At 40.0% G+C, this 23,606-nt stretch overlaps 1 protein-coding gene across 2 annotated transcripts in view; it reads left to right on the plus strand.

The window, feature by feature from the left end:
- Positions 1-23,606, plus strand: part of LOC141110905 (myocardin-like) — an 85,070-nt gene that overhangs the window by 783 nt on the left and 60,681 nt on the right. The window lies entirely within an intron of this gene.

Below are 23,606 nucleotides of genomic sequence, written 5' to 3' on the forward strand. Positions count from 1 at the left end.
GTCTAGTTTTTATTACAGTCTGTAATTCCACCTGGACAATTAGCCGTGGTGACCATTGTCATTGGATACAAAATGTGATATGAAATTCATGATTATAATGTTTTCAGCAGAACACGAAATGAAGGGAAATCCTTTTGGGACATCAGTTCTGGTGACAACTGTCTTAGTGTGGAATCGCCTTCACTTTGGAGAGATTTCCTGTCACTTCCTGTTGTGTCTCCAGGACAGAAAGTATAATATGTTGACTCCATATTGATATTACATTTTAAAACTTAAGTTGTATCAGTAAGTGCACATAAGAACATTCTTATATTTAATTGTCCTAAATGCAAATCTTGCAGACTAAGGCTGGGTTCACATATATGGGAATTGGAATACGGCATTCCCCGCATCCAATTGGCATGACAGGCGAGTGTGACCGGCTCTCAATGGAGCCAGTTCACACAGGTCCAGGGCGGTCGTGGTCCAGATTGCAGAAGGGTCCTGTGCGTCCTTGGGTCCGGTTCAGGTGTGAATTCAGGCAAAAATTCAGACCTGAATCGCACCTGAACCAGTGAACAGGAACGCACCGGACCCCATGTCTGGAACTGTGGCCGGAGATATGTGACCCCGGCATTAATATAATAAGCATTGCGCATTCTAGAAACCAATTTGCAAGCATCCTTGCCTGTTCCGGCTGTTAAAAACTGGCAATGGCAAGATCTAATGCTGTTAGATTTGTAAGATACTACACTCTGAACATCACCATTGGTCTTTGTACTCCTTTCAAGGGTTTTTCTTTGCTTTAGACACCCAGACACATTGAGTAGATATCTGTATTTTTTATATATTTCTTAATCCAATCGGATGCCAGATGTGAATGGAAATTTCCAGGGCTGAATAAGACTGTGTGCATACATTCTGGATGCAGATACACTAAAGGCTCTCCCAGGAAGGATGCAGTTAGAAAAATCAAGAAATACAGCATAGCCTAGTGCAGAGGTCCATACATCTGTAAGGCATTATCTGTATTTGGACATACATCTCATTAAAATTATTATACAGATAAGCAGCAATGCAGATGAAGCTCACCAAACTGATGATTGTGATCATGAGTATGAGACCTAAAACTATGCTATTTAGTTGATTACCTCAGTCATCAGCATAGTGCTGTGCGCCACATATGGTGACACTGGGTGATGGATTTAGTAGTACTTTATGTGACTTCAAACAAATGTGATGCCAGATGGTGGACATATCAAAATGAAGATTATCACATTTGGGAAGCTGACTAATGTGGATAGACCATGGCTGCTGGAGGCTTGTGTGAGGTGATGTTTTAACCTCAGTTCACCATGATACCGGAAGTCATTTATTTTACCCTGGTTTAGTATTGCTCCTGATTAGTCATTTTTTTAAACATCTATATTACAATGTATTATGTTTAATCAGTGAATTAAAAACTACACACAGCCTTATGGCCCGAACACACGATCAGAAAATTGTACGAAAAATACAGATTTCAAAGCAATTGTACAATAATCTGACCGTTGGTACACAGCTTTTGAGAGCCAATCATGACAGTTCATCCAATATTATCCGATGGGACAAGCACAAAAAATTACAAATACACTTCAGCAGAATATATCACTTCTGAATTTTTATTCTGTCGTACGAGAATTTTCGTAACTTTAGTAAACTCTTCATTTTCGATATATGAGATTAGCATGCAAAAAAAAAAAAAATAGACGATCATTTGTCCAATAATCTCATTGTGTGTACCAGGCATAATTCAAGAAAGAATTAATATTCCGAAGAGCTAATTCTTAATGCCAGTAAGTAATAGTGACCAATTAGAATCCCTTTAGTACTGGTCTCACTTTAGCAGAATTCAGACTACACTACACTGTACACTTGATTGGCTTCCATAGATGCATTTAAGTGTTAGCAAGAATAGGAGCTTTATTGAATAAAGTTAGGTGTTCCTTACAGGAATCCAGTCAACAAAAAAAGTGTTTGACATGATATATATATATATATATATATAGCAAAGTCTGTTATTGAGTGAATAAAAACTACACTGTAATACAAATTCCATTCTGGGATTATTCACATATATATGATGTGAATCATAGATTATGTATAACTATGTGCTACATAGAACAGTGTTTAAAGCTGGACTCTTTCTGCAGAAGATTAATTGAAATATAAAGCACTAAAGCCATTGCTTTTCTGCTGTATTTTACCCAGCAATCAATTTAAAAACCGAGGGGGGGGGGGGGTATTTAATGTAAAGAGAAGATGGTAGCAAACTGTTTTGCTTTGGTCTCATTTCAAGCATGTAATTAAAATTTTAGTGGAAACTGAGGAAACTACTGAAGTGCCTGTTGAGAGCCATTTTGATCAATACCGGCATCATTTTGTTTTTTCATATGGACACTAAAATCTGCTTGGCAGTGTTTTTTTTTTTTTTTTTTGGTTAAAAGTTGATGGAAAGCTCCAAAATTGCCATAACAATGGAAATAGTAAGTATATGAACAGAAATAAAAAAGAGTACCATTGTTAACCTGACTTTGATCATTCTAGTTGCCTGGCTATCATGCTTAACCACTGACTTCTATACTTTTGTAGTCGCTAAGTTGGAACAAGTATGCAGATCAAGAAAGCCATAGAAAAGTCATCAGTCTTTATTGGTATACTTTTTCAACCAGATAACTAATAAAGTGGTATTAATAGGAAACTCTATTTTTTTTTATTTTTACCCTAAGGCAGGCTTATAATAAAGCTTACCTGTAGGTCAAATGAATGCAGCAGCCGGTGACGTCGCGGGCGCATGCGCTTTGAAGGAACAGCATGCTTGTGCCGTTCCTTCAAAGCTCTGTGCCATGGCTATGACTCCCACGCATAATGTCATTGCGGCTAAGCCATTAAAGTGCCTGTAGCACGCGAACAAGGAAGGAAGCCCGGGTAAAGATGGAAGTCTCTGCAGCATGCCGCTAGAGGGCTTAGTTTCAAGGTAAGTCTTTCAAAATGTGCTAGTATGCGATGCATACTAGCACATTATACCTTAACCTTGCCGGGGGATTTTTTTTTTTTTAATTCTACTACTGCTTGAAGGGCTTATGCACACTTGAGCTCAAAAATTATGCTTTTACAGGAGTTTGGGCTTTTTTTTTCTCTGCCTCTAAAACGCCCCTCCATGTTAGCCTATGTGTCCATGCACACTATGGGCGTTTACAGGAGTTTAGAGACAGGGGCGTTTAGAGGCAGAAAACCCCCTACCAAAGTCTCCTTCAGGAGAGGAGCTTTTGAGCATAAAAAAACACTAGGTGTGTTTATGCAAGTTTGCATGTTAATTTTTTCTGACCATTGGAATATACTAACATTCTGGCCAATAGAATACATTGACACCAGTTGCATGAACTTGCATTAATGCACAAGCAACAATGCTGCTTTTTACTGTGTTTTTCTGCTATTAAATCCCTTTAGGAGAAAAGGTGTCATAGAGAATACAGTGTGCATTTGGTCTAAAGAAAACTCATGTCAAATGCTGAGTGTATAACCTAAGGGCTGCACTAATGGATGACAGCTTAAGTTTTCCTGTAGAGAAGTCTTCCTCCAGGACAAACAAATGGCCACTGCACTCACCTATAACTGGCCTTTGAAGCAAGGAGCACATGGAAGGGCAACGCATACAAAACAAAACCATAGAAATTTCCAGCTCAACTTACCGACCAGCTTGCAACCAACCAAATTATCTTGTTTAACAGTATGAGATAAAAACAGCGGTTTAGACTGCACACATTTGCAAATACATGCGTAAGCTACAGAGCCGCGTCAAGGCACCCCAGTATATTCTGTAGTCCTAATGCTAAATTTTGAGAGCCTCCGCAGTGGAAGCATATGCATAATAATGGTTAGGCAGAGGGCAGGTGAGCCCGAAAGTAGCCCATCCCTCCCTCCTTAAAGGCACAGGCGGCGCACTGAACACCCAGCACATAGCACTATGGCAGCAATGGTGTCCAGTGGGTCCCTTCACCAATATTTCAACAGTACAAACAATGGCTACTGCCCTCACCAATAACTGGCCTTTGCAGCAAGGAGCACATGGAGGGGCAACACATGCAAAACAAAACCACAGAAATTTTCAGCTCAACTTACCGACCAGCCTACAACCAACCAAATGATCCTCTCTAATGGTATGCATTAAAAACAGTAGTTTAGTCTGCACGCATTTGCTAATTCATGCGTAAGCTACAGAGCCCCGTCAAGGCACCTCAGTGTTTTCCTGTAGTCCTAACTAAAACCTCTGTTTTTGTAGTATATTGTTAGACAGGATCATTTGGTTGGTCGCAGGCTGGTTGGTAAGTTGAGCAGGGAATTTCTCTGGTTTTGTTTTGCTTCCTCTAGGACAGCCTGTAAGCTTCCTGAAGTGTCTATGCACAGGGTAACATTTTTCAAGTTGCTATTTGCACATCCATAAGAAACAAAAGTGTGGCACTATATATCACCTCCACAGCCCTGTGTATTACAATAAAGACATATAAAAATGGTGAATACTACCAAAATATGTATGACCATAAAATGGATAGTGTCAAATAATTAATCAGTGTTGATCACATATAAAATAAATACACAATAATACTTAATCATCAGATGTGCCAGTGATTAATAGAAACCCGTGCTGGTTCCATGAGCCAGACACCAAACATAAAAAACATAAAACTTTAGAAGTCCATAGAAAATGTGTAGAAAAATAGTGAAGAAAACATCAACAGAGTTCAAAGGGGATGATGATGCATGGCCAGATGGTATTCACAGAATTTTAGTCGCACCAAATCTGGCGAGTGGGCAGAAGGGAGACCACAAGTGTGCATAGATTGTACATCAGTGCCGGGGCCAACACCAGGAGTAGAGGAGGCTTACCGGAAAGAATTGACCTGAAATGGCGTACGCCAGACGAGTCAAAAAAGCATAATAACCACTGGTTCTGGGAAATGCGTCTTGTCAGATGTCATCAACAGATGGTGGAAAGAAAAGGGGGGTCCACACGGCTTCCTCTCCCATAGGTAATCCAGCATAAGCCAAACGTGTAGTTTCATATGCTATGCAAGGAGCAAACAAAACTCACATAGCGTAAAAATGTTTTAAAACACTAGTTTATTAAAATAATAAAAAACAGACTCACATTTTGGAAGAACGAAACAGAGCTCAAATATCAAATAGCGCAGATCGTGATCTGGGCAGATGACGGCTCCTTACTCGAGACATGTCGGGTGGACCCCTCACGATCGCCGCTATTTGATATTTGAGCTCTGTTGCTTTCTTCCAAAATGTGAGTCTGTTTTTTATTATTTTAATAAACTAGTGTTTTAAAACGTTTTTACGCTATGTGAGTTTTGTTTGCACCTTGCATGGCATATGAAACTACACGTTTGGCTTATGCTGGATTACCTATGGGAGAGGAAGCCGTGTGGACCCCCCCCTTTTCTTTCCACCATCTGTTGATGACATCTGACAAGACGCATTTCCCAGAACTAGTGGTTATTATGCTTTTTTGACTTGTCTGGCGTACGCCATTTCAGGTCAATTCTTTCCGGTAAGCCTCCTCTACTCCTGGTGTTGGCCCCGGCATTGATGTACAATCTATGCACACTTGTGGTCTCCCTTCTGCCAGCTCGCCAGATTTGGTGCGACTAAAATTCTGTGAATACCATCTGGCCATGCATCACCCCCTTTGAACTCTATTGATGTTTTCTTCACTATTTTTCTATACATTTTTTATGGACTTCTAAAGTTTTATGTTTTTTATGTTTGGTGTCTGGCTCATGGAACAAGCACGGGTTTCTATTAATCACTGGCACATCTGATGATTAAGTATTATTGTGTATTTATTTTATATGTGATCAACACTGATTAATTATTTGACACTATCCATTTTATGGTCATACATTTTTTGGTAGTATTCACCATTTTTATATGTCTTTATTGTAATACACAGGGCTGTGGATGTGATATTTATCGCCACACTTTTGTTTCTTTTGTTTTTTTCTGCCTTGAGTCTATAGGTGTGTTGGCTGCTTTTCACTTTCTTTCTAAACGTAGCGCTGTACTTCATTTTTATTTCTGCTTTCTATTTGCACATCCATGACAATGTCCAGGTCTGCTGATAGGTTACTTTATGTGATTTGCATTATGGGATGAGCATACATACCACCATCAATGAAAAGACCTGAGCAGTGGTCTGTGCATCACTGAATGGGGACATCACTGTGGCTAACATAAGGGCTTAGAGCTGCACGATTCTGGCTAAAATGAGAATCACATTTTTTTTGCTTAGAATAAGGCCCCTTTCACACGAGGCAGACTCCGTTTCTACGGAGCCCGCCTCGGTCCGCCGGCTCAGCGGGAGATCTGTCCATTGATCTCCGCTGAGTCGGCGGATGACAGGTCCCTCTCTGCTCACTGAGTGGGGAGGGGCTTGTCAGGCGCCGCTGTCGCCTATGGAGGGATCGGATGAAAACGGACAGCATGTCCGTTTTCATCAGATCTCACCCGATCCACCAGCAACGGACCTGGACGTAGAGCCATCCGTCTGCTTTTAGCGGATCGGACCGGGTCGGATGTCAGCGGACATGTCTGCGCTGACATCCGACGCTCCATAGACTAACATGGAGCGCCCGTTCAGGTCCGCGGGCAAAACTGACAGGCGGACCTGAACAGTCCGATCGCGTGAAAGGGGCATAAGGATCACGATTCTCGTGGCGTAACATCATCTTTCACATTATACAAAAATATTGGACCAACTTTTTAAAATTAATTAAAGTGTATTTTTTCCCAAAAAAATTGCATTCGAAAGACCGCTGCGCAAATACAGTGTGACATAAAAAATTGCAACAACCACCATTTTATTCTCTAGGGCCTCTTCTAAAAAAATATACATAATGTTTGTGGGTTGTAATTAATTTTCTACCAAAAAGTACTGATTTAACTTGTTAGCAGCAAGCGTAAGAAAAAGGTTTAAGTCTTTAACCACTAGTCGACTAGCCGCTGTCGTTATATGGTGGCAGGTTGGCTCTCCTGCGCAAATCGGCGTAGCTGTACTTTGGCTCGCGCAGGCGTGATAGCGGGCTGGCGGCGCGCTCTCGCTCCCGCAGACTTGATGTCTGCTGGAGACCTGCGATCGCCTAGTACAGAGGCAGGATAGGGATCTACCTTTGTAAGCAAGGCGGAGCCCCATTCTGACAGATGACGTGACAGAGATCTACTGTTCCTAGTGATTGGGAACAGTGATCTCTGTCATGTCTCTGCCAGCCCATCCCCCCTACAGTTAGAACAGACCCAGGGAACACAGTTAACCCCTTAATTGCCCCCTACTGTTAATCCCTTCTCTACCAGTGTCATTTTTACATTGGTCACTGCATTTTTATAGCACTGATCAATGTAATAATGTCACTGGTCCCCAAAAAGTGTAATTTGGGGTCAGATTTGTCCGCTGCAATCCCGCTAAAAATCGCAGATCGCTGCCAATACTAGTAAAAACAATAGTTTGTAGACGTGATACGTTTTGCACAAACCAATCAATATACGCCTATTGCAATTTTTTTTTACCAAAAATATGTAGAAGAATATATATCGGCCTAAGCTAATGAATACAATTTTTTTTTCTGGATAGTAAAAAAAACACGTTTTTTTTCCCCAAAATTGTTGGGTACAGCATCCCACGACCGTGCAATTGTCAGTTAAAGTGACGCAGTGCCGTATCGCAAAAAATGGCCTGGTCGTTAAGGGGGCAAATCCTTCAGGGGCTGAAGTGGTTAAACTGCCTTCATCTACAGATGGAGGGTTCACCCCTTTGATCTAAGAACGAATTTTTACATTGTTTATAGTGATCAGTGATGTTGAGATAAACTTGGCAGGCTGATTTTTTTTTTTGTCAGCTGTCAGAAGTGGGCAGGGAACTTTCTGCACTTGTTACATACAATGGGGAAATGCTGTTCTAAGATCAGTAGGGGAGTAGAATCGCGATTTTGATTCTTAACGATTAATCATGCAGCTCTATAAGGGCTCATTCACAAAATCCTGCAAAATAGTTTACAGCACCTGTAAACAACATAAAAACAGGGGGATTAAGAGCCTAGGGTGCCTATAGACTTTAGAGCATGGTCAGATCATGCTTACAATACAATCAAGAAATCTTTCTGAACCTTGCAGATTGCCCATGCAAAGCCAGCCTTCTGACCCAGCAAGTTTATATCAATATAAAAGTTAGTGGGGAGGAGATGAGTGGTGAAGTACAGATGTTCCCAGTGCCATTTATCTCAGTGGAGAGAATTAGTGATTCTGACTGTTTTTAAAGCTTGAGTATATAGTGTTAACATTGAAAGTTGTCAGGCTGCCTGCTACTGTACTCATAAGATTGTCATATATTGGGTGGGTTGACTGTCATAGCATCTATGGCATCTCTACTTTTAAGCAATTTCTGCAGGCACAGGCTTTCTTGCTCTTTCCATGCAGTGTTACACTTTGGCCAGGCTGTTCATGGGACCAGGTTCCAAAGACCCCCGCATGCCTTGTGATCTGATAGGAGCAAAGCTATGTGCAATAAAGAGTCCTGAGGATGCTGAACATCAAGAGGTTCCCATCTTCACAGTCAAGGAAATTGTTAACCCTAATGGGGCATGCTAATTTGCGGACCTTCACGGGAGGGACATTTACCCACATCAACTTCCGCTTTCCTTGGTGCTCCGCCTGTCTGTTAAAGCCCCAGCCCCCTGACTTTATCAGCGTGCTGTATTGGCTAAGAGAGGCAGGTTCCCATCAATCCTTTCTCTTTCCTATGCAGTTCCACACATTACACTATCTCTTTGGCGCCCTCCGCTGGCCTTTTCTAAGTCGCAAAACACAATTCCATCCCCAGCCTATAATAATAGCACATTAAAGTTTAAACATGTATTGCACTATTGCAGTCCCACATAAGAATAAGTAGGGGGCATCTACTAAGCTGCCGAAAGAAAAAAAAATAAGGAAAATGCTTTTCTTATATTGTTTTCTTAATATTTAATGTTGGTAATATATTCAGGTAATGTGTGCAATGGCATTACAGCCAATAGAGTTTACAGTTTTTGATTTTTTTATATTTTAAAGTTGCACTTCTGTTTGTCAAAAAGCAATAATTTTGTTTGTTTATGAAACTTGGTTTTATTTACTAAGATGTTATATATCACAATGGCTAAATCTGTAGTGCATGTTCAAACCTTAATACCATAAATTATAACATGTTATTAGATTTTTACTCCAGGAGTATGTAATGAGTTTGGCAATTCTAGAGAAATGGTTAAATAATGCATTACAATTTAACTAAACCCATTAGATTTTAGTCGACAAAAATGTACTGGAGATTTCAGATGACTAAAATACGACTAAAACTAAATAAAAATTTGATGTAAAAATGAACACTGGTTGCCACACCATCTGTAGGATACAGATCTACTATACAGTATCTCACTTATAATCTGTTTATTTACTGGAAGATGTGGCTCACCTAGTGATATAATGAACCAAGATGGATCTGGTAGACAACGAAAGGGTCAAAAACTTCAACATGAAAACAGATTCTGTCACTCAGCCACAAAATTATTAGAATAGCCATCATCAATGTGGTCATCACTGCTATTGGTCACAGACTGGAAATAGACTAGATATCCATAATTAACTGTTCACTGTTGGATTTTTTTTCAGTAAGATATTACAGTATAATGCCCCATACACACGATCAGACATTCCAACAACAAAATCCATGGATTTTTTCCGACGGATGTTGGCTCAAACTTGTCTTGCATACACACGGTCACACAAATCTTGTCAGAAATTCCGAGCGTACGTAAAAATATTGGAAACAACAGGTCTTCACAAACATTATCATTTTGATTAAATGTAATTTTTATTGGGGATTTAACATAAATCTTGGATCACACATGGTTGTCATAATGCAGATACATCACACATTCTTTGTATAGTTCCAGTTTATATATTACTTAAGAACCTTCAGCAGAACATAAGAGGCAGTCAGACTATCATCCAGGAAAGATTGTTAGATTCCAGTTCCATCAACCTCAAACAAACAATGAGATAAAGCAAAGTAAATAAAGCAAAGTAATTAAAGAGATAGAAACATGATTAGGGGTAGGATAAGACCAGGTGGTGGGGGTACCACAGCCCAATGGTTCTTGAAATTTATCAAAGGTTTTATATATGTTGTTTGTAAGCTTCTCCATTGTTCTTTTTTCCTTGATTGGATTATTCAGGTCACTAATATTTGGGGAAAGCTATTTTTATTAGGCTCTTCAAATATGGATCAATCACTATAGACCAGCCCCCCCAGATTTGAGAGAAGGGTCTTGACTTCTTGCCAGAAAGGGGAGATCCCTGCACAAGACCACATCATATTAATATAAAGAACCCACTGCTAGGTTGCACCTCCAACATGCATTATTAGTAGTATGGTAAATGGAAAATACTTTTTCAGGAGTATAGTACTATTGTATGATAACATTATACATTTTTAGGAGTGCCTTAAAGTGAACCTTTCAGTTCTCCAAGCATCTAAACATACCAATCATTTCTTAAAATACCTTTTAAAAACTATTTAAAATGCACTCTTTTTGTCCCCAAAACTCGCAGCCTTGAAAAAGTAAAAAGCGATGTTACTAATACGCAAATGACAAATTTTAGCCAAATAGCTAATTCCTTATCCGAATTTCTAATATCTCCTTCTTGCCAATAATATTTGTCTACTACCATGCAAGGAAAAGACACGTCTTTGACATGCAGGCTCTAATTGATGGCCTAGTTTTACTTTCTCTATGCTGTTGAGAGGCAAGATGGCAGCTCCCATGGGGAAATATCTAGGTCTTAGGAACAGACAGAGGCATAGTTTTTGTTCAATGATTTTACACCAGTGAATTGTTCTGAAGCTGAAAAGCTGCACATGTGCAGGAGTTACATCCACAGTGGCCCTCCAATGGATGGCAAAAAGTTATGCTAGAACCAGAAGAAGTTGTGGAGATGGGGGCAGCAGAAAAAGGCACAGTGAAAATGAGCATGGACCTGCCAGCGCTGGATGAAGGAACACTAGTAGGCAAGTCTGCCATAACTCAAATATGTTCTGCATACAGTATTTGTACAGGGGTAACAGTCTAAGCTACGGGAAATCCCTGCTCACCGGAATACTGTAGATGTGCCCATTGGCAGATTCCCCCCAAACCTCCTGTTCTAGTGACATAAATCACACACTAAGTTGCTCATTTTATAAAACAGAGCTGATATTACGGTCCACTCTCTGTAACACTTTGTAAAACTGCACACTGTGGCCTGCCTATTCATTATATTGTTTTCTTAATATTTAAATTTAGACTCTGGTATGCAGCCTGTGGTATCAGTTCTCTCTAATGATCACAGCAAAAAGAACTCCATGTTTGGAAGAGAGATTGTCAAAATCCCATTACTGTTTTTTTCTGGTACAATAATTTTTATTGAAAATCAAAAGGAAATACAGCGTGAGAGTCACTCACACAGGGGGCCTTATACAGTTATATATAATTTAGAATCGCATACACCTTCATACAGCAATTGTCGAAAAGGGTGGATGCGTGCATGACAGTATAATGAACAATATTTCAAAGATTGGACAATTTAGCCACAAGGCACAGTCAAAAGACTGAGGTATAAGGACATGTGCGAGAAGTACTAAGAAGTTAGAAAGAAAAATAGAGAATATACAAGTACAGAGCAAGACAGGAGAAGAAGAAGAGAGAGAATGAAGAGGCAGACATAAAAATAAAGGTGGGGGGGGGCTGGTATGAATCCACTAGGGTGTTACGGGGCGCTATAACTGGCTGGTTGTAGTGTGGGGAAAGCATAATATAGCCAAGATTCCCATGTTATTAGGAATTTAGAATGGGAGTCATGCAAGATGGTGGACATCTTCTTGTTTATCATCATCATGGTCAAACAGTCTTTCACTGCAGCAAATGTTTTTTTTGCAGGCCTTAGCTATGGTACGCTTAGCTGCAAGAAAGCCTGTAGGTGACCAGTTTCTGTTGGTAAGAAAATAGACCCTGGACAGGGCAGTGCAATATGGCCAGCTTTGCATCCTTATGGATGGGTAAGTGAAATTGGCCACAGCCCACAGCCCACAGCCCCTAAAATATCTATCATTGTAGAAAGGGTTTGCGTGTGCTATGTGGGCTGGAACCCAGTACCATCTTCGTAAAACTTTATATGCTGCCTCCAGGGTCATAGTATCGAATGAGCATTTTGCAATAGACTAGGCTTTGTTCCACTCCTAAGGGTCGATAAGGAGCACCAAGTCACGCTCCCAAAGGGACGTGTAGGAGGAAGAAGATCGAGGGGTACCAACCATTTTCAAAGAAGCATAAATCACTGGGAGAGCGTGAACAAGTATGCTCAAATGCTGTTTTTGGAATGGGAACGTGAAGGTGCGTTGGAAAGCGGTCAGCCAATGGTGAAGCTGAAGGTATCGGAATAATACAGAGGATGGTGCTTTCATAGGTTCCATAGGAAAGGAACAGAACGTGAGGAACTGGCATACCCGTGTGAAATTGTGCAAGGTCCACCAGGAAAATGCCACAAGGGAAAACAGGATTTTTCAGGATCAGGAGCAGGGGTAGGAATAGGGATAAAAGATTGTTGGAGTAGCGCACAGAATCCCAAAGTTGCAGGCTATGCAACATTAGGGGTCTTGAATGGGGATGGGTGGGGTCTATGTGGGAGCCATAGCAAGGCCGATACTGGAGTTGGCACATAGCTAGGAAGTTCAAGAAGCACCCAAAGTGGGATGTTATGTGTTGCATGGAGCATGGTAAGCTGGGAAATTTGTGCTGCCAAGTAATATTTTGCAACATTTGGGCCTCCCAAGCCTCCCCGTAACTTATGTATGAAGAGACTAGAACATGCAAATCTGGGGCATTTATAGGCCCAAATGAAGGACAAAATTCTGTTGTGTGGAAGGCTCAGGCAGTAGGCAGGACTCTTTTTTCAAGCTCTCCATTCATTTTTATTGTTACCTGCTGTGCCTTATGTACAGTGTGCAGAGAGCTCATACCACTGCTTTTTAAATAGACCAATGACATTTTAGCTACTTAAGTGTATTAGCTTTTTGCATTACATATTATAGCATGGTTAGTACCTGGCATTCTTTGTTTTGCAGTGCTGGATTAACATCCTGTCAATGTTCTCTAACGGAGAAATTTAGGAGAAATTCCTAAAATCAAAAACTATACTATACATTAGATTTTAAATTCCTTTAGATGCAAAGAATTCATTGCTGGAAGAAGAAGGAATTGTGCAGAATTTGTCGTGATGACTATAAAATGAAAACCAAAATACATATATTACATAAGCATTAGCAGTCACATAAATGTTTGTATTCCCCTTTGGCTCAAAATTTTTTTTTTTTTTTTTTACTGTCAAATAGTTAGAAGTCTTCAGAAGAAAATGTTGTGACAAAAGGATGTTTTGTGGAGGTTTTACAGAAAGCAAGTGCTTCATGGCAGTGGGTGGTGTGTGTTACCAACAGCTGATGCTTTGACAGCTGTTAAGCTTTGCTGTTGGATACAGTCATCATTGTGGTGCAGCTGTGTGCAAACTCACATGTCTGTTACCTATAGCCTGTGTTTCTGTATTGCGGATAATCACTACACTATTTTTTTAGGTGGGATTACAATTTAGATTAGATTTAGATGAATTTTTCTTTAAATTGGCTCTAAACTAAATTCATAATATCTCATACCAGATTCTTGTGATCTTAGGAAAGGTAATGTAATTTCAAAAGTTAAAGTGGTTGTAAAGGATGAACGTTTTTTATCATTCTATACATGAAGGTAAAAAAACCTTCTGTGTGCTGCCCCTCACAGCACCCTCCAATACTCACCCGAGCTCCCTCTCAATCAATTGAGGTGCACGAGAGCTTCGGCTGTCCTGGCACTCCCTCTACCCATTGGCTGAGTCAGTCACAGCCAGTGAGCCAATGAGGAGAGAGTGGGGGCGGGGCCAAGCCACAGCTCTATGTTTTAATGGATGCATAGAGCAAGACTCGGGATTGAGCACGCACCAGTGCTCCCATAGCAAGAAGCTTGCCATTGCGGGCACTGGTCAAAGGGGAGCAGCCAATAGCACCTGCCAGTGACCCAAGAAAAAACACGTGCATCAGCATTCCTTATACTATTGCAAATGGTACACTTTAGGACTTTATCCTTTGAATAACATGGAGGAATGCCTTAAAAAAGAATGCTACTGCTAAATGACAGTTCTGATCCCTGGCCTTGTTATTAACAAAGTCGTCAGGGGATCCTAGATTATATCATTCACCAAAAATTGTCATGACCATATGACGTTAATAATGTAACCCAGGCTTCCCACAGCTGTGTTTCCATTCCGTCAGTGGCAGGGAACTGTTATTTTTGAGAGGAGTAGAGGTGGGCATCCTCATCATAGTGGTGGGTCACTGTGCCAGCAGGCTGTCAGGCATCTCTTCCTCATGACTGATGCTAGATCTACATTGCTAGAAAACGTGACTGACATTAGATTTACACAGTGGGACATTTTTTATTTTTAGTTTTTGCAGGGAGGTTTTGAAATCTTTTTTTTCCTACAGTGTGGTTGTATGTATTTACTTTTCTAGATATTTTTTGTTAATGAGTAACAAGGGGTAGCTCATACTTTTTGAAGTAGGGGAGAGTGCCAAATATCTTGGGTCCCTTTATTATAAAGGGGGCATCCAGGCTTCAAAAAGCTCACCCCCACAGATTCTCACACCTTTTTGGAGCATTGAATATTGGGATGCATCAACATAAGGGCAATGTGCTTTGCTTACTCTTCTTGCAAGGTACCCTTCCAATGTTGAAGGCATGTGGCCTGGCTCATGTTCATGGTTTTTAACCCTACACATCAGTAAAGCTTCAAATTTTCTTAAAGATTGTGTTTACTACCATGGATGATGTGCCCTTGTATGGTTTGGGGGGAAAGCATGCTCGCTACCCCCCCCACCCCCATACCTGGCCACTCAGGTTATATAACTGGATAAGAGTCTTTTATGAGTTTCAGTGGACCATATTTGGTCAATGGCGTCACGCAGGTTCCCTATAGCTGTGGTTTACCTTTCAGCAGAGCCAGGGATCTGTCATTTCATAAAGCAGTGATATTGCTACCTAGATTTACAAACATCAGCTGGAGGTTAGGGTGGGAGAACAGACCAAATCTGGCCAGTCTGTATATTCATTTGTTTGCAGAACTGTAAGCAAGCTGGGTTCGGGTTGACCTCATGGTTGACCGAAAGCTGAAGCTCATCCCTACTAGTACAGACTAAAAGCTGCCATGCTGACACACATTGAACATTGTCCATTGTTGTCACCATCAGGAAACTCATCCCGAAAAATACCATGTAGTTAATAGTTCATTTTAATAGGGAAAAAACTTTAGAGGCCTAAGTTTCCTTGCACGATCATTTGAAATGGCAAAACAAATGCACTTGAAAAATCATTTGAAATGCAACTCCTTCAAGCAGTTTGATCATATGCACATTTTCTATGGCCAGTGCTGAAAGGTTTTTAATGCCTTAAGCTTAGTTGTAATGGCTATGGATAGTTGAACCATGACATTCATTTTAATGCAGACAGGTGTTGGTGGGGCACTAAGACTAGCACAACTATCCCTGATGCATGGATATTACCAGGGTATATATTATGCATGTGTATCATGTTTTTAAAGGATAGCATTAAAGTTACATATGGTCTTACAGTGTAATAGCAAATCAATTTTGATATTGTTTTCCCCATTGACAGATTTTTTCAGAATAGTATCTTAACTTTTAACTTCCAGCCAGGTATTCAAATAACACATCTATAAATATGGAATGATTTGCACAACTCAATAAAAGCTGTTAAAACATAAATCCTTAACAACTGGTAAGGCATAAAAATCTAAGTTAGAAAAAATCATATCCAATTCTCGAAAGGCACACCAGCTGCTGAGTTTCTATAACTAAAACCTACATTTTCAGTAAAAATGGTAAAAAAGCAAACTTTGAGCTACTGGAATAGCCTTATATTGTTTTACTGAAAGAAAATCACTAATAATAAGGAAATACAATTTTATCCTTCCCTTCAATCAACAGGAATTTGAGCCCCTTTACACATGCTTTAATTTTTTTGTAGTGCATTGCAGCAGCCTATTGAATGGAACTTTCAAGGTGTATCTTCTCAACAAATTGGCACAAAAAGAAATATTCGTTGAAGTAAGTTTCTTTATTGACACAAATATGCATAAAACTCAATAGTTAAGGTCCTCCTGTCCCTGCAGAATACTTTCTGTTCCCACTGTATATATATTATTGCCTTATTTGAAGGAGGCAATACATAGACAATAGAATAGGGCCATACTGACGATTTTATAAGTAAAAAATAAAAATAAATAAATAAGGTCATACTGATGTTGTGTGTACTGATATCTGTATTTTGGCCTCTAATTAGGGTATAATATTAGGTTCTGATTGATGCCATATGGCATTGTTTTAATGATATATAAATTATTTTTAACTATTGGATTTCTTTGACCATTTGTAATCAAAGAAACCTATTTTTATATTTTTTTGTTGTGTGAATTTGTTCACAGGTTACACCATAAAAGTCCCACAATATGCGTTTTGCTTTTTAGTAGGGATTAGTCAGGGGTGTGGTATAAAATCTAAATTCTTTGACGGATCCCTTTTTATTTTCTTTTATTACCTATTGACTGATTCCGGAAGTAGCTCTTTTATTTTCTCACTTGCCTACACAGGGTAATAGCCCTGCTCATTTTAAGGTCAACTGTCAACTTTCAACCTATAGACTGTAATAGAATATAGGTAATAGAACGATGACGTCAGGCGCTGACGTCATCGTTTCTTTCTCTCTGTGAACGGGTGCATGCAGGCCGGCCGGCTGCTATACAATACATGCTGTTTATTCGTTGCATCTATGTAAGTGTGCTACTTTTACTTTTACTTATTAAATTGTTTTATACGGATTCACACTATGGAGGATGTGTCTTTCATTCCCTTGGGTTCCCCCTGTTGAATTCTGGCCCTTATGACGGAGAGTTCCAGGTGATCCTCCCTCCATGCTGAGACCGATGGTGGTGTCCCCGCAGAGTGGATTGTGAATACAAGCTTTGATTAAGCTTACCTCTGGTAAGCGCACATCTTTATAGGTGGTGGATCTTCCTCACGACGTGTTTTTGTTTATTTGAGGCATCAATCAATACTGGTGGAATCATTTACATTAAGGACTGTTTTTCATTTGAAGTCACTATTAGTTTACGGACTCATTCTTTTTTATCACCCTTTATAATTTATTTGCTTTAAAGTTTTTTAACACAGTCACAATTTTTTATAACTATTTAATTAATTACAATCATGTTGTGTTGATATTTGGGCTTAGAATAATATATTATGTTGCCTTGATTTTAAGTAATTGAGATATTCTGGTTGATGGGAATTTTATTCACTTTAGTCTTCTAGCGCGGTTCTGTTAATTGTTTTATATATCTGATTCTTTTACCTATGAATTAGAACCGCTGCTTGGGGGTGTAGGGAAGCGCAGTAATTTTTTAGTCTTTTTGTAATAGAATAAATGCTTGTAGCAAGGGTAGAAGAAGCTAACAGTTTCCTGCTCTAGTGCGCTTTCTTTTGTGGGTGTGACTTCCTGTTTCCTGTTGGGTGGTGAGCTATAAATAGAAGAGAAGAAGTAATTGGAGTGGAGTGAAGCTGAGAATTTCCAGATAAAAGGTAATAAATGTAGTCACTTTAAGGACTTACGTATATGGTGGTGTTCTGCGCTTAGGACGGGCTTGTGACTGAACTGCAGCCCCCCAGATAAAGAAAGCCCCAAAGGTGCGATCCAGTAGTTGTAAAATCTGAATTAGGGGATTGGCGCTGTTCACTAGTATGAGATAAAGAGATCCACTATAAACAAACTGCTACTCCAAGGAAAACATTTTACCCCAATTATAAATAAGTGAAAAATGTAGCACAGTGTAAATGCTGTTAGAAAAATAAAAATAAGTGCTAGGAATGGTCACCAAAATGTGCAGACTACCCAAAGTAAAAAAGAATATAATACATAAAAAAATGGAACTCCAAACAATAAGTGATCGGTCAAGTGTGTGTAGAAAGTGGTTGTCAAAGTCCACTGAGAATGGATGATGTTTGTGCAATAAAAAGTGCGATAAAAAATGCGATAAAAAATATATAAGTGAGTTATACCTAAAAGTGGGGGCAAACACACTGTTGCCCACTATAAATAAGTGTGTATACTAGTGTAGCCAAATATTAAAAAATTATAGTGTTTGGAAAAAATGTGTTGAAAAAAAGTGAAAAAACACAAAACAACAATAAAAACAAAAAAACATAGGAAAAAACAAAGTCCAGGTAACCACAAAATGGTTATCAAAAAGCAACACAAAAACAACAAGTGCCGTGAATATTAATTCTGTCGTTCAGTAAAACAGTTCTAGTGCAACAGGCTAGTGCATCTTCAGAGGTTACAGGTAGGTCCGTCCCAATAGTTGTATACTGTCCAGGGTGGAGTCCCCTCTAGTGCCCCCACTCACCAGAGTGCCCAACCCCTGCAGGGGTAATGAGCATGTAGATCCAAATCTGATGATCCAATCGGTCGGTGTCCCCCTCACCACCTTGTATCACTTATGTCACCAGATCGTTCTCAGAGGACATCCATCCGGAACAGTTATCATGTGCAGGGAAAAGAGAAGAGCCTCATAGTGTAATTCCGAAAGTAAATTTATTAAACTTAAGCTCACAACAGGAATAGATAAATAAAATCCGAAGATTAAAACAAATGGCACTCTGCCGGCTGACTCCACGTGAGAAGCCGCAGACAGAGCAGTGTGAGCGGCGTGCGTTCCACAGCCGTCTGCCGATGCCGGAAGTGCAGGACAACAACGAAAGGATAAAAAGACGTATGCGTACCAAGAGACCACGCCTTACGCGTTTCGTCATCAAGACGTCATCTCAGCCGCGCCTCAGATGACGTCTTGATGACGAAACGCGTAAGGCGTGGTCTCTTGGTACGCATACGTCTTTTTATCCTTTCGTTGTTGTCCTGCACTTCCGGCATCGGCAGACGGCTGTGGAACGCACGCCGCTCACACTGCTCTGTCTGCGGCTTCTCACGTGGAGTCAGCCGGCAGAGTGCCATTTGTTTTAATCTTCGGATTTTATTTATCTATTCCTGTTGTGAGCTTAAGTTTAATAAATTTACTTTCGGAATTACACTATGAGGCTCTTCTCTTTTCCCTGCACATGATAACTGTTCCGGATGGATGTCCTCTGAGAACGATCTGGTGACATAAGTGATACAAGGTGGTGAGGGGGACACCGACCGATTGGATCATCAGATTTGGATCTACATGCTCATTACCCCTGCAGGGGTTGGGCACTCTGGTGAGTGGGGGCACTAGAGGGGACTCCACCCTGGACAGTATACAACTATTGGGACGGACCTACCTGTAACCTCTGAAGATGCACTAGCCTGTTGCACTAGAACTGTTTTACTGAACGACAGAATTAATATTCACGGCACTTGTTGTTTTTGTGTTGCTTTTTGATAACCATTTTGTGGTTACCTGGACTTTGTTTTTTCCTATGTTTTTTTGTTTTTATTGTTGTTTTGTGTTTTTTCACTTTTTTTCAACACATTTTTTCCAAACACTATAATTTTTTAATATTTGGCTACACTAGTATACACACTTATTTATAGTGGGCAACAGTGTGTTTGCCCCCACTTTTAGGTATAACTCACTTATATATTTTTTATCGCATTTTTTATCGCACTTTTTATTGCACAAACATCATCCATTCTCAGTGGACTTTGACAACCACTTTCTACACACACTTGACCGATCACTTATTGTTTGGAGTTCCATTTTTTTATGTATTATATTCTTTTTTACTTTGGGTAGTCTGCACATTTTGGTGACCATTCCTAGCACTTATTTTTATTTTTCTAACAGCATTTACACTGTGCTACATTTTTCACTTATTTATAATTGGGGTAAAATGTTTTCCTTGGAGTAGCAGTTTGTTTATAGTGGATCTCTTTATCTCATACTAGTGAACAGCGCCAATCCCCTACTTTAAGGACTTAGTTATCCCCTCTGCGGGCACTCATAATGAGGATGAAAGGACTTGGACTTTTGATGGAGCTTTTATTTGGGGGTGTCCTGCCCTGGGGAAGGTAAAATGCATTGCAGCAGCCCTGAGTGGTAGTGGGGGATGGGAATTTTGATGTGCTGTTTTGTCATTATTTTGATTCATCAGCCCCCTAGGCGTCTAGGCTAATATTATATGGTCCTCAGCTGCAGCGTGGGCTGCTCCTAGGGACCCAGACTGCAACCGTGTAGAAGCAAGGCCTTGCATGTGTAATGACATGGCTCCGTTTCTGTGCTTTGGGTGTAATCTACAAAGAGCTAAGTGTCAGCAAGAGCTGATGGGAGGGTTAATGTGTCTCCTGAACTGTCTCCGAGTTGGTGTCAGGATATGGTGGTCACTGGCAGGAAAAGTAAGAGTGACCTTTTCCTTCCGTTGTGGGGCCCTGGTAAGCAAAGATGACCTCTGGTCATTTGGGGGGTGCAAACCCACATGCTAACAAGCTAACTTGTCATATGGTTTGTCCAAACCCTGTAACTGTCATTTTTTTCTTGACAGCTTGGCCTACATTTTTGAAGAAAAATAAACAAAGGTATTTAACCACTTGCAAACCGGCTCATGCCGACATATGTTGGCAAAGTGGTTCGTTCCCGCGAATCATCGTATGGGTACCTCTGTACCTGTAAGAGCGATAGGAGGCGCGCATGCATCTGCTGCATGGTGGGGAACCCAATGCACGTGACCAGCGGGCGCGTTTGCCACTGGCTACCCACGATTGTGTGCACGAGAGCAAGAACAGGGATTTTTGTGTGTAAACACACAAATTCCTGTTCTGTCAGGGGAGAGGAGACATATCGATTGTAGGCACTAGGCTGCATATTTGGTGGGCCTGCCCAAAAGTACGCAGGTTGTGGATCAGCATGTGCAACTTAATCTATACTGTTTTGGGCTGTAACCTATGTAAAGATCCAGTTGAAGCACTGTTAAATAAATCCCTTGAGGAAGTTTCACGCTCAGCTGCAAACTTTTTCTTCATTTTTGCTGCCACAAAGCAGACGAGGTGGTCTCATGGAGGTCTCCGGTGCTAATCTTAAACTTTTGCAAAACTTTTCTGAAGTCCAATCTCGGCTGAACAGAACTATGATCAATGAGAAATTAACAGCCATCTCCTCGGACACCTATAAGAGTTCTGGAAAATATGAACACCTTGGACCCTCTTTAACTGACTAAATCAGTATTCACCCTAAATTCTTAATCACTTGTGATTCCTCGGAGACCTATGGGGGGGGGGGGGATTTCATTCCCCTAACCCTCTTTTCCCTCCCCTTACTTTCCCATTATCGCATCCTCACTTAACCCACCACATACCCCTCTCTTCGTTCGTTCTTTGCTTTTTTTTCTTCTTTATTCTTTAGATTTTAATAAATATATTATATATAAGTATATTTCTACCATGTTAGTCATCTGCCTTTCATAACTCCATAAAAAAATTTTTTTCTCCTTGAGCTGGTTTCTCCTATGGTACGTGTTACTTTATCTTGAGCAACCACCAATCTTTTCCATATGTGTTTTTTCTTTGTCTTTTCTTTTTCATTTACAATTGTATGGATTTATATAAACTCTCTGCTATGTTGTCCACCAGAATTACCTCCTGTTTAGCTTGAATGTGGCACATGTTAACAGTTTTTGTACTTCATCCTGTAAAAATCTGTCACAAAGTCGTTTCTCAGCTTCTTTCTATTGAACTGCTTAAAGGAAATACACTAGAGTTAATTTTAGGTCACACAAACACAATCATTTACCAACTTGTTTGGTAAAATATAAAAGATGAAGTTGCATTAATTAAATAGATACCAACATGTAAAGCTTTAAAACTGTACACGCCCCGTTCCTCATTCTGGTACAGCATTTTTTCAATGCTACCAACTGTTTTATGTACTGTACCATAAACCAATGCCTTTTTTGTAATGTATAAAACCTATTAATAAAAAGTTATCTGATAAAAACTATGCATGCACCCAATGCACCCATAAAACGTCAACGAATTTTGTTACCCTATATTTTGCATAGGTGACAATTTAAAAGCCCCTACAGTTTGCATGTATGTGGGAATAGGGTGGACTCAAATCTTTTTTTTTTTGTGGAGGGGGGGGGGGTTAACTGCTTAGGTGGAACTTTATTTTTTGACATTTTTTTCAAACTTCAAACTTTATTTATAACACACAGGAGACCAAAGGTCCCCTATGTGTTATAATGTCTTTGTAACAGGTTCTCTTTATTGAGACAGATTCCTCCATCCATGCTACAGAACACAGTTGGACAAATCTTCCAGTGCGGCTATTGGTTTTTGACAGCTGACTGGGCCAGCAGTCAAAATACCTAAATTGCAGCTTCATCTTTTTGGATTCGACAATTTTCTGCCTGACTCCCTTGATTTTTCAATTAAGGGATGTTGGGAGGGAGGTAGCCAACGGGGCCACCCACTGATCGAATGTAATCTGTTTCCTCAGTGTATGGCCAGCTAAGTGAGAGAGAAACCCCAAAGTTTTAAGTTTTCACTAGAGCAGGAATAGTGCTGGAATTTTCCAATAGGGACACTTGTTCTGGTGATAACTATCTAAGAGGGGAATTCCCTCACTTTGGTGTGTCAACAGGACAGGAAGTGAAGGACAATCTCTCCAATGGGACACAAATAGAAGAACAATTATATTTGATATACTTTAACTATTATTACAAATGATCTGCAATTTCTTTATAGTCTGGGGACATTCATACATTTACATTCATGTTTTCTATGCAGTGGAATCACATTTACAGCACTTTGTGAACTCTTGCACTATGTGATATACATATATTGCTTTTAGGATCTAAATCCCCTTTAGATCGATGAGATTATGATGCCCAGATGTATTGAAATTCCCAGACTTTGTCAGCATTGCTGCCTGTCTGTTTGGTTATTTGATACAAATACCAATATTTAACTGCTGTTGTTGGTGGGTGTCAAATAAAATGGCTTAGCCTTAAACTCACCAACTGGTGTTAAACACTTGGAAACCCTTTAAAGCAAATATTCAGTGTAATCCGAATGAGATGAAACTCGAAGCATGGAAGGTTATGCGTACGGAATGACTTATGCAGTTATATAATGGAATCTGGACCATTACTGGGAGAAAGGAATTTAGAACTTTATTTTGGTAAGTGAGCACAGTTCTTTATAGGTCACCAGTGTCTGTTCTGTACTAGCATCCCAGACTGTTGTCTGTTTAGAAAGTCAATCAATAAATCATTTTAAATCTATAGCATTATTTGCCATGTCTTTTTCCTGCTGATATAAATCAAATTAGGGTACCTCTGTGGGGAATAAAAAGAATATTATAGACTGTTCTGCCTCTTCAAACTAAGC

The sequence above is a fragment of the Aquarana catesbeiana genome, linkage group LG10, assembly GCF_042186555.1.
Source record: "Aquarana catesbeiana isolate 2022-GZ linkage group LG10, ASM4218655v1, whole genome shotgun sequence".
Taxonomy (NCBI): domain Eukaryota; kingdom Metazoa; phylum Chordata; class Amphibia; order Anura; family Ranidae; genus Aquarana; species Aquarana catesbeiana.